The 12,233-nt window shown below is 36.8% G+C and overlaps 2 pseudogenes; one reads left to right on the top strand and one right to left on the bottom strand.

Annotated features, from left to right (window-relative positions):
- Positions 1–1,492: 1,492 nt before the first annotated feature.
- Positions 1,493–4,590, bottom strand: LOC122354379 (annotated as a pseudogene).
- A 198-nt stretch (positions 4,591–4,788) lies between these two features.
- LOC122354378 lies at positions 4,789–11,247 on the top strand (annotated as a pseudogene).
- The last annotated feature ends 986 nt before the right edge of the window (positions 11,248–12,233 follow it).

The following is a 12,233-nucleotide window of genomic DNA, read 5'->3' as shown; positions in this document are numbered from 1 at the left end:
AATTTAATATTTTGAATTATCTTTTTTAGATTTTAGTCCTCATTTTAAGTTTACTTAGGTTTTAGTGATGTTTTTTGTCTTTTGTCACTTTTTTAATATTTCTAATTACCTTTATTATTGTTTCAGTATATGTTTGATATTTTAGTACTTCGACTACTTTATTTCAATTACTTACAACCAATATTTCTAATCTCTTTTTAATTTTAAATTTTGTATCAAATATTTCTATTTTATTTTATTTCAGCTTCCAGTTAATAAAAATATTTTTTATAACTTTAGTTTTGTTAACATTTACAAATACTGTAACATGTCAAGCAGTAAATATATAATATTCTGTATTTAATTGTTACTGTTGTATTTATATTCGTGATAATTTCAATCCAGGGTTTAGTTTGACAGAGATCTAGGTCCTCTGGTCTAGTAAGCCTTCTTACACTATATAAGCTTCAATCACACTTAGCAGATTTAAACACTCTATATGTTATACAGTTTGTAAATCACAGCGACCCTCAAAGGATTAAGTGAACGCCTTTAGATCAGGAGTGCCGTGGTCATTGTTACCATTCCAGAGGCCAAATATTAGATTCAGTTACTATTATTTTGACTATATACATGATTCATGAGACATGCTGTCTTATTTATTAACAAACCTGTTCCTGTATAAGACATATTTGCTACAATCAAAATTTGTCACTGCATTTTATAAAGTCTCCTCAGGTAGATTGTGAACAGAGATGTTATGACAGATTATCAAGTGTTGATCTCTCTAAACCCTCTCTCACCACAGCCTGGGTTGAGGGATGTTCAGATGAAGAAAGGAACTTGTGAAATGAACATACCTATTATGTGACGGATAGTGTCACTAATAAGCAGATGGGGGCTGTCACAGTGCCAAAATGCACCTGCTCCTAAACAATTCCCGCTTGGTACAAGACAACCTATTAATAAATGTCTAGCTCCCAGCAGACATACAAGAGATCCTTTTCATTTCCTGTTTATCAAAGGAAAACGCAACCCATGCGTATCTGCTCAATGAATAAACATAAGTGACTCACATCCACATTCACCTGAGTGGGATGCCATTATAGCCCTGTTATCGCAGATATTATAGCAGAGTAAATGTTCCTTATCACTAGAAGGACACTTACTGTGAAATAATCAACACTATCCAAAACCAAACAAACTGCTTATTGCCATCATGCAACCATGTATTTGATAGTACTCAATAATGCACAAGGTTGTGGGTTCGAACACCAGTACTGGGATAAAATGTAAATATAAAATGATGCCATATTTTGTACAATTTATAAATGAATAGCACTATTCAGGTTTATTGAACTGTATATGCAAAAGAAAATCTTATTAAGTAATTTCTAGCAATTTTTAATTATTTATAATTTTTTAATAACCAGATGATTTTGGGCTTATTTAGGTAAAATTTGATGATTTCCAAAAAACTATGTGTAATATATTCAAGGTTTACTCTCTCAGGCTAAGGTTCTTCGACTGCAATAACTTTGACGTATGTTCTTGTGTTTCTGGAGTTGAGACTTAAAGGCCCGCCTAATCTGAACATTGTATTTCAGTGAAGAAAACATAGACGCATACTCACCACCAGCATCATACTCTCCACCACATAATAGCATTGGGTTCAAGAAGAAGATGATGAGCATGATGAGATCGAGAATGTAGAGAAAGAAATATCCTTAAAAAAGAGGCCACCAGGTGAGTGTAAGATCTCCCGAGAACAGCGCATTACATTCCAACTGCCAAACAGGATGTTGAAGACAGCCGAGCCTACGATAGTTCCAATGCCTATTACTATGAGAAATGAAGACCCTGATCAAGGAAGTGAAGAGTTCGGGAGCAGAGCTTCCCAGCAGCCATGAACGCCGCCCTGCCAGCATCATCTGAGATCTCCAGTCGGTCTGTTATGACTTAACGAGGAACGTAAAAACTCATCGCAGACTAAGTGGCCAAAGAAACAACATGTATACCATTCAAAGATGCGTAGAACAACCAGCCTTGGCGCGATCCTCAATGGAGAAGATGTCCTCCGGTACTACTTCGCGTGTGGTGCATCACCAGGTCTGACGCTGTAGTGTTGGGCACTGTTGTGCTGTCGACGTTGCCGTGTAGGAACTGGGGTGGTTTCGTCTGATCCAAAGATGCATTTCGTTGACTGTACTGTTTGTGGTTGCTGTAGGTGTCTCTGTTCTAGAGATAGTTTGATGGATACATTTGTTGCTGGTTCTGACGATCGGACGCTTTATCGGTGGCTGGAGCTATTTACCCAGCAGTGGTCAAATAGTCGAAGTTAACTTTCAAGTCATATCTGACTATCCAGAGCCAGGACTGTGAGCCATCTCTCAGGTTTTCCTGGGTTATTTGGGGCTCAGACCAGGGTTCTGTAGTCTTGCTCTAATAGTGAGCTGATATAAAGAAATGCTGAAAACCCTGTGACAGAAGTACATATCCGCAAGCTGGAAGTCTCTTCTTCGAGTCAGAACATTTTCAGTATGCTTCCAAAGGGCACCTGGGTTGTTTTAGGGGCAATGACACCCAGGAACATCCAGAATTTCCCCTAAAGACGTAGGGTATGCAGCACACACTTCCTCGTATTGCCTCATCTCATTTTCTCGGTGGCAGGCTTCTTCACAGACCTTACAGTGAATAAAAGGAGGAAATACTGACAGTTGTATAGAAACATCAGAATGCAGGTTTAGCAGATTACATGGTCTTATTACATCTTAAGATTGTTCATTTTAACTAACCTATTGCATTAGTTTAAATTAAACAAAATGAAATATTATTTTAATAACTCTAGTTTCTTGTCAATTCTCATTGTTAGAAGCATGTGAAATTTACCATGGTCAGAAATCATAACAATCTGAGTTTAAAACGCATACTCTCAAAGTAATAAAGTAACGCCTAATCTTCAGTTAATCAATCTTTTATACATTTAATCTTATACATATCTATCTATTTAATTCACATAGCCTAAATTAATAGCACATTATGTGTTAGCCTATGGAGAAAACGCCATAATAAAAAAATAAAAGCACCTTGTTTAAAAGGATGACATTGTCCCTAAAATGGCACTGCTCGAATACATAAATGATTAAGAAAAGCATTTCTCGAAGCATTTTCAACATATGAGGGATTTAAATATCCGTCTCATTTCTACAAAAGTCATTAAGTTTGAACATTTATTAATAACATTGCGCTCCATAAAACAACGAAATTGCCGCCTTTGTAACACAGTAGCACACTAAATGTATGTGACTAACTGTTTGGTTGCAGGTATTTCAATATCAGCCACAAATAACCGTGTATTACTAAAGAAATGTATATTGAAACTTTATTTGCTCTCGCGCAAGAAACAATTCAGAACACACCAAATAAACCTACTGGGTGAAAGACGACGCCCGCGGCGGTGCGGAGCGCTGCTGTCTCACAGCTGGGCTGCAGGAAGGCACGGATGCGCCGGAGCGCTGCTTAGGCCGCTTATGACGCACCGGCGGACAGCTCTTCAGCGGATCAGCACAATACCTAATACTCAAAGTCTTTTAAGAGGATTAGATGTCCTCCTCACACTCTCATTACGTCTCTTGAACCATTTATCCCACTATTTTTACGCTTATACGTTTCATTCAGAATTGCAGAAAGTGAATATTATCACAAAATTGACCATAAAAATGTATATAACTCTTTTGGATAATAGTTTATTGTTACATATCATGGGATTATAGATTATAGATTAATATTAAATGGCCTACAATTAGATTTATTAACTAATTCTAACAGTTTTGTCGACGGCGTTACCTAAATATGTACGTTTATGTATAGGCTATCTATCTATTTTTCCCGTCAATTTATAATGATAATTTTTTTTAAGATACAACTTTTAAATATAATTTTTCATGCTCGTTCTCGACTAGAACTAGTTAGCGGGGTTCTTTTGTTTCAAAACGGTCCGCTATCACGGTGCACACTTTGTTAAGAAGAAGGATTTCCAGCGATGGGTAAAATCGTAAAATTTTGCTGAAATATTCAAAAGGTCGCCCATTAACTTACGAATTGTATCTGAAGGCATTACAGAATTTAAAACGTTTACAGTGCGAACACTGGGGTAGCAACATTTATATTTACTTTGTTCAGTGACATGAAAAATAAAACGAATCAGCTGCAAGAATAGTTATAGCTAGGTTTAACCAGCAAAGATGCGCAAGTCGTCTTAGGCTCGTATGGTTGCTTTATGGGTTGTTTATTTTTTCTGGCAGAGTGCACAATAAGAAAACTTGGGAAATTATAGTATATGTGTTTTCTATTACCTGGCGTGCTTGTGATGTCCACTGCAGAAGCCTCTTGCCTGCTACTGTCGTATGCTCCTGGTTCATACAGATATATCAAGCTTTCATTCGTAGTTGTTCCTTCAGAGCGCAAGAGAAGAGCTGCAACCATGCCCACTGTGGTTCTTATGGACTTGTCACTGGTCCACAGACAATGACCCAGGCCAGTGGGAGGGCAGTGAAGAGTTTCAGAGAAAGAACAGCAGTTCATGTGACTGACCATGCTGTTTGAACACATGGCCACAAACTACAGATCAAGTCTACTTCACTTGTCGCTCCCTCTGGGATCTTATGGAAGTTCCTCACCAGAGACTACAATATCTGCAGGTAAAAACAGACCACATTCATATATGTCTACATAAATAGAAGTTGTCTGTGTCCTGTTGTTATCTTTCATTCAATGTTATGCAGGAAGCCTTGAATAACCTTGAAGACTATGATAAACCTGCCTAGAGGCTGCATTGCAAGGTGCTAGTAGCTGTAGTACAGCAGGAATGGGGAACCTCTGTCCATGCTAGTAAAAAATGTGTGTGGAGTGTGAATCAGGCATATACAGTATAATTTCTATTGGAAGTGCACATACTGAATAACTATAATATAGTATGAAATACAGTGTTATGTGCAAATGCCAGTGTACAGTACAATGTAGTACATACAGTAATGTACATTACATTATATATTTAGATATAAATGGCTATGTTATAACTGTACATTTTCAAAATAGCTGTCAATATAAATCTGGTGTAGCCTGGAATGTCTAGATTTTATATATTGTTTTATATATATAATATATATAATATTACACAAAGTGCCTCTACAGTGATACTATTGATTTGACTGCATTGATGTTGTTTATCTGTGTTTATGTTGTTCTTATTTTGGCCTGTAGGTGGTAATAATACTGATGGTGCATTTGAATTGTCAGATCTTTATGTCATTCCCTAAAGAAACAAAGAAAACAACGTGTGGAGGACAAGAAATTCCCACCGCTGTTCCCTTCCCTTCCAAACTCTCTATGTCATGTGCATTGCAAATGCAGAGGAGGTACATTAGTCTGTTTCTCGCTGTGTCCTCACAGTGTTATTTTGGTATGATTAAGAGACTGTTTTACTTATTTGCATTATTTTGGAATAAGTTTCATACTAATATATCTAACGCTTTAATTTTGGATATAGTTTCAGTAATGCTGTTTGTTTCTTTTGTGTTTTATTACCTCGTTTACTCCTTTTGCATTTTATTCATGAATGTACTCAAGAACTCCTGAATATACACTTTATATTCTAACCTATACTGAAGGAAAATCTTAATGATAAAATAAATGTTTTCTTTCAGTGCATGTTGGCTACAATTACTGGCATATCTTTAAATATCTTAGAATATTCTAACTAATTTTCAATTTATATTCCTGCTCAGACATTCACAAAATTATGCTCCATGGTGATTATAAAATGAACATGAAATTATCCAGCCATGGCTTCCTGATATACAGAGAAATATAATAGGAGGAAAATGCTTCCAATTCCTTTAACTACTTAACAATAAGGGAAACTAAATAACATATGTCTGATGTGCAGCAGAAGATAATTGAGTCACAAACTAGTGAAGTTGTTTCAAAAAAGAGCCAGAAATAGTGAATAACATTCCTTTTCCACCATCAGGGCAATAATTATAAGATAGGGCCCATAAAATACTATGAAACTGGGCTCTTGGAAATTTGATGTGTCTATATCACAATGCAGTGTGAGGGAAAAGAGTTTGAGTGGAAAGACTGTCCAAGTACCAGCTGAGAATTGCAGGAAATAGCGCTATGATCAGACAGAACAAAAATATTTTGTATATGATTTTAAATATGTATTTGTTTTCTTTTATGATTCTCCTTTATTTTATGTTTTTCCTTTCTTTAACCTATGTTATTTTGATAAACCCTGAAGCTCCAATACAGATACCATGGATAACTTAGAGCAGCTGATTAATTTGAATGTGGTGGAGAGGGTCAGATATACACTATGGAGGGACCCTTTGTCTTAAAAAAGTGTCCATTCATGTTTGTGAGTTATGTTACTTAAATTTGCATACATACTACTAAATACTGTATTTAACAGATGGATTTAATTAAGTGCTTTTGCTGTTTATGTAACATTTTGAGGTCAATGTTACTTTGTGCTGCTGGCAGGTTGATTGACCATGACTCTCCTTCCATGCAAAGGCGCCAGGGAACCTGACTTGGATGTGCAGGTCTTTCCCAGGCCAGAGCCAGTGATTTATAGATGAGGAAGTGATCCCATACCTAGAAATAGTGCAAACAGGTATGAACTAAGAAGATAGTCAAACGATCACAAGTCTTTAATGTTAATAGATCATTGAAGACATCTTGAAGTACTACTGGTTGATTAAAGACTCCTGTGTAAAGTAATCCCAGAAGGTGCCTGGCTGGGCTTCTAGCAACCATTACAAGAAAAAAGAATCCAAGGCACTTTTTCTAGTCCAAAAAGTTGTGTGCTTTCCATAATCGCATGCTGGCCACTTCAGTAAAACATTAAAATGCTCAAAACTGCACATCAGTACATTTTGGCCTACAGCCTTCCTCTAGAGTATTAGGTGTGTTACATATATAAATAGGGCATTTATGAGCACTTTATTAATAAAATATATGAAACATTATATCATTTATATTATATTTGTATGTATTACATTTAAAAACCTTAAACAAATGATGAATGTAAATATAAATGTTTTATCGGTTACAATTATGGTAGATTCACAAAGAGGAAATTGAATGTAAAGTGCTCTTGAGGTAAGGTACTGTGGTTTTATATATAGACCTGAAATTGTGGTTTATTGAGATTGCGTATATCTCCAGCCCCCTGTTTTATCTAGGTGACTTGGTCCTAGCCATTGCTGTGAACAAAGGTCATGTATTTTGTTTAATATTTCTGGGTCATCTTATCTGTATCCTTATTTATTTTCTGTTACCTATGGATGACAAAGCTACTTTTTCTATAATTTTTCATAGCTATTTTTACCTAGAAAAATAAAAATGTTTGTATGACAATTTTGTGTGTGTGTTATATATATATATATATATATATATATATATATATATATATATATATATATATATATATATATATATATTATTATTAATATATATATCATTAAATGATTTAAAAAAATCAATAATAGAATTGGTAAATGTGCTATAAACAAAAATCTGAATATCAACTGCCCAATAATTATACACGTGTAATGATGAGTGATTTTTATTTTTATTTTTTTGCTTGAAAAGGAAAAATATTAAGGTGAGTCCTAGAGCTATAAAAGCTATGGAAAGATATACATACACATTTAATATAATTTAATTTTTATTAACTTGGTCATATCACCTGGCTCATGGCATGTTCTTTCTTGACAGAGGGGGATGAGGATCGCACGGGGGCCACTGGATGACACAGAGGAAGAGACTTCCATAAACTCAGGGATGGCTGGAAAGAGCCCAAACTTCTGTGTTCTTCTGCATGGCAGCCCCTAAGGTGGAGGGCATGGTGGCTCTAGTACAACTAGGTAAGGATCAGTATGAAAATATGCATGTGTCTTGTCATAAGCATAAAATGTTGGGAATACATTAAAAAAAAATGTGATTTTAGTGAAGTATTTGTTTGAATCTCAAGCATATTTGAGATAAATCTACAGTTACTGTGAAATAAAAAGTTTTTCCTAAGAACATTGGTTACTGAGTCTGCTGTGCCTTCTCAAACTCTTATCTGTACAGCATGGTTATCTGCATATAGAAAGTTACTTACACTAATAATTGATTCATTCTTCTGTAATATATATTTGTTTTGTTTTCCTATAATAAAGCCAGTGCTTGATCAGGTTTAGCTTACAATTCTGTTTGTCAGTGAAACAAGGCAAAGATGATACTTCAGGAGAATGGCAATTCTAGAGGCAAGCAGAAAACAACTATCATCAGCATTCATGCTTTGGGTATTATGGCTACAGAACAGGAAGTCCTCCCAGGCAGAAAATCCTTCCTTTAGCATCCCCTATCCTCCAGGAATCCGTGGCAGAGCCTGAAGTGTACCTGCAGGCTTATTGGCATTCTAATTCAAGTTAAATATCTTCCAGGCCCTTGTGAAAAAGCACACTGCTGATGTTGGATTCATGCTCAAGTGTAAAGTCAGCCAACAGCATCTCGCCTGCCTTGCTATAACCAGAAGGCCATTTATGTTCCTTTTCTGTAAAGTCGGCCACAATTGGGTCCATTCCATATTGGCAGTTTGACTCCCTCTCTCTTAAGCTGCAGGTTTGTTCACTGTTCCGCCTCTCAAGGATGGAGTTTGTCAGATGGAGGACCGTTGTGCCAAGAGGGTAAGGAAGCTTTGACTGCGGAGGAACTGAGCGAAGTTCTACGTTCAGAGAAAACCATCAATATCCTCCTCTGCATTACCTGTCTGGCAAAACCACTGCAGAGGAGGGAAAAGAGGAAGACAGAAAGAGGCAGCCACCTCGCGACATACCAGAGATCTTCATCGGTCAGAGCAAGATCATCGGTCGGAAGCAAAGACCGTCAAGTCCGAACAAGATCATCGGACATCATGCATTTGCATGAAAAGATGGTAAATGTTGCCCTTTGGATGCATAAATGAACATTTCGGGAAGAGGTCTAACACTTGGTTCCTTTACAAAGTTACAGCCTCGTGAATGCAAACATATTGAGTATCATCTTCGGCTAAAGATGCAGATAAAGAGATGGTCTGAAAGTGCTTCGCCCTTCTCTATGACTCTAGACCTCGAGGCTCTTGCATTAGCGTCAAGAGGTGACAGCAGCCATAACATTATCATGTCAAGATTCAAGTTTGCGTGACCCCTCGTAATTCCCACCTGCGACTTTCTAAAAGTGTTTATGATTTACTCTAAAGGAGGCAATTACAGTCAAGCATGGAAATGAAAATTACTCAGCACCATTGTGAGAAAAAAAATGGGAGAGATATTTCAGGACTGTGACAAAATTACACTCCCACTTCTCACGGCATTACGGCACCATGTACATATAAAAGCGTTTCGCGACTATTTAACATTTTCATGCAGACCTGTCAGCGTTATTTGCATCCAGGGCTGATGTAAGCAGTAAAAAGCGATCTGCTTATAAAGCTTGTTTTAAAGGAGAGGAAAATTATAGATTTCCTTTCATTAGCATATAAACCTCATTAATGACCATGTCATTGTTTAGTTCAATTTAAATTGACAGAGTTAAATTCAGTGCATGCACAAACAGCCTAAATAATAGATTTTACTACAAAACTGTACAATTTTAACTTTTACTGTCTTACTTCTCAAATGGATTTTAAATTGAACAGAACTGAAGTGATGAATCAATGCAAATACCAAACCTGATAATACCTGTTGATGTCTGTTTTATGTTTTTCTATTTTAATTTTTTATTAACCTTCCCATGTTAAGTCTGCGCATGATTCATTTATTTGTATTCTTTTATTATTATTAACCTGTCCAGTTTGACATGTTTTATTAATTTGCCCATGTTGATGTCTTTATATATCATTAACCTGCCTGGTTATTTATCCACCTATTTTTAAATGCATTATTATTTAATTTTTAATTTTAATTTTAATTTTTCTGCCCAGTTTGATTACATACATTTCTAAATATCTGCTAGATATACAGTTTGATTCATAATTTATTAACTACATAAAGATATGTTGTGTTGCATTGTATTTATGCATCAAACATAGTTTTTCCTTCTCTTCAACAGTCATGGCACTCAGTTGGTAGGAAGTGCTCATTTATTACAAAAAAAGAAAAAAAAAAAAAGTTTGTTTTTGCTTTTGTGCATGGGGAGGATGCCATTTAACTTCACCATTATGTCATCAAGTTATAAAACATAATGAAAAATGGCTGTGACTTTCATTATTTAAGCTTTAACTCCACGTCAGTACATTTTGGATTTCCATGCGTTCCCTCACTGAGCTTCAGTCTTTGTGACATTGTGACATCTTTTGTCTTGAACTAATTAAAGAAGAAACAGCAATGACAGCTCCCTCCCTTTACGTAGCTATTAGCATCCCAGAGAGACCAGGAGGAAAGATTTCCCTTCATTAACAACAGTGGAATTGTTAATGTCTAATAAAGGATAAAGAGAAGCTCTGTTTAATACAACAGCCAGAGGACAGACAAACGACACGCCTCCCTGCTCTGCCTGCTTGGCACATTCATTACACATCCCCTCCTCTGCGTTCGGTTGCCAGGTCCTCATTTACAGGACTAAGTCAAAAAGGAGGCAAATCCTTATGTCCCTGTGTAATCAATTATTGAAGCCTTGCAAATGTGATTTGGCTTCCATAAAGGAGCAACCAGGCGGAGGAGGCTGGGTGATGAAGTCCCGTCTGTGGGAGGAGCTGCCGTGTGGGAGCACTCCCAACACCGAGCACAGCGGTGTAATCCCAACATTACGCTCCGTAATGGCTGATGTTTGAGCCACAGGCTGGAGCGGTGCAGTCCGCTGGGGAAAGACCCGCTAAAGGCAGGCGGAGTAATGTGGAGGGATGATGAGGTGATGAGAGAGGAACGGATTGATGGATGGATAGCACATGAATGGATGCGTGTACTGGAGCGTAAGGCGTGTTTTAATGCATGGCTGGTCACTTGAGTCCCACAAGACAGAGTTAAAAATGCATCATCAGCACCTCTTTTCCTCTCTGTTTCACTCTCTTTCACCCTCTTATGCATCCAGACCCAGCGGCAGAGCAATGAAAGGCGGTTTGACCTCGTCTCTCACCTCTCTCAAAGCAGCCTGGACCCGCACACAATATCTGACCTTGGGATAGTGCCGTCTCTCTGCACCAAACAGGCCTCTGGCTTCACCCTGCCTCTCTGGTGAACAGACTGATTTCATTCCTGTAATTAATAAAACAAATATATTTAATAAAGGAAGCTAATGCATTTTTGATCTGTTGAAATATTCATTCATGACGAAAAAGCTACCTCTGCGATAATGGTGGCTGGTTCAAAATGCATCATGGCGTACTTAAACCTTGACTGTTCCACAATGACATGACTCACGTTGCCTTAAGCCAAACAGCTGGACATCGCGAGCGTAATTATTTGCCACCAATATTCAGATTCTTTTTGCTCATCTTGAATAGGATTACTATATAAGACTTTCATCCGCCAGCATTTCAGAAATAATAAAAATAATAATAATGATCAAATATTTATATTATGTTACAATAGAATATGTATAACATTTTAGAAATATTTGATATATTTTCAGTAGTTGTCATAAACATGTAATAAATATCTTAAGAAATGTTTTAAGTTATTTGATAGAATCCATGATGCCATCTGAATAAGATGAACAGGACCCTTAGCAGAAAAACAGGGCGCAGATAAAAGAGTATTAAATATTGATATATTTTGTTTGCCAATAGAGGCACATTTGTAGCATACACTCTATGTATTTCAGAGATTTGGACAAACAACCTATCACAGGCGTACTGGTTGAAAGACAGGTTGAAAAATGCAGCAGGATATTTAACCATAGGCATGGAGTACTTTTTTTATCCTTGTTTGTACTAAAGCCCACCTGGTGGGTTTGCTGCCAAAGAGCTCTTCTTTTAATTTTGTCTGACAGTGGAAGCCAGTGTCACTTAAAAGTTTTAGTCATGTCTGACAACTGAATATGCTGGAGTTGTTTTTGGATGAGTGAGGGAGGATTTATCTTGAAACCATGCCGAATATCATATTGTTATTTATTAAATATATTTTTTGGCTTTCTGACCCCAAGACTCAACTAATCTCTTTAATTCTCAGCTGTGATCCTTGGAAACTGTCAAACTGTCCTCCTCAGAGAGTATTGGGACATTA

Source organism: Puntigrus tetrazona, chromosome 11, assembly GCF_018831695.1.
Source record: "Puntigrus tetrazona isolate hp1 chromosome 11, ASM1883169v1, whole genome shotgun sequence".
NCBI classification, from domain to species: Eukaryota; Metazoa; Chordata; class Actinopteri; order Cypriniformes; family Cyprinidae; genus Puntigrus; species Puntigrus tetrazona.
This window is presented reverse-complemented; position numbering and strand designations above follow the sequence as displayed.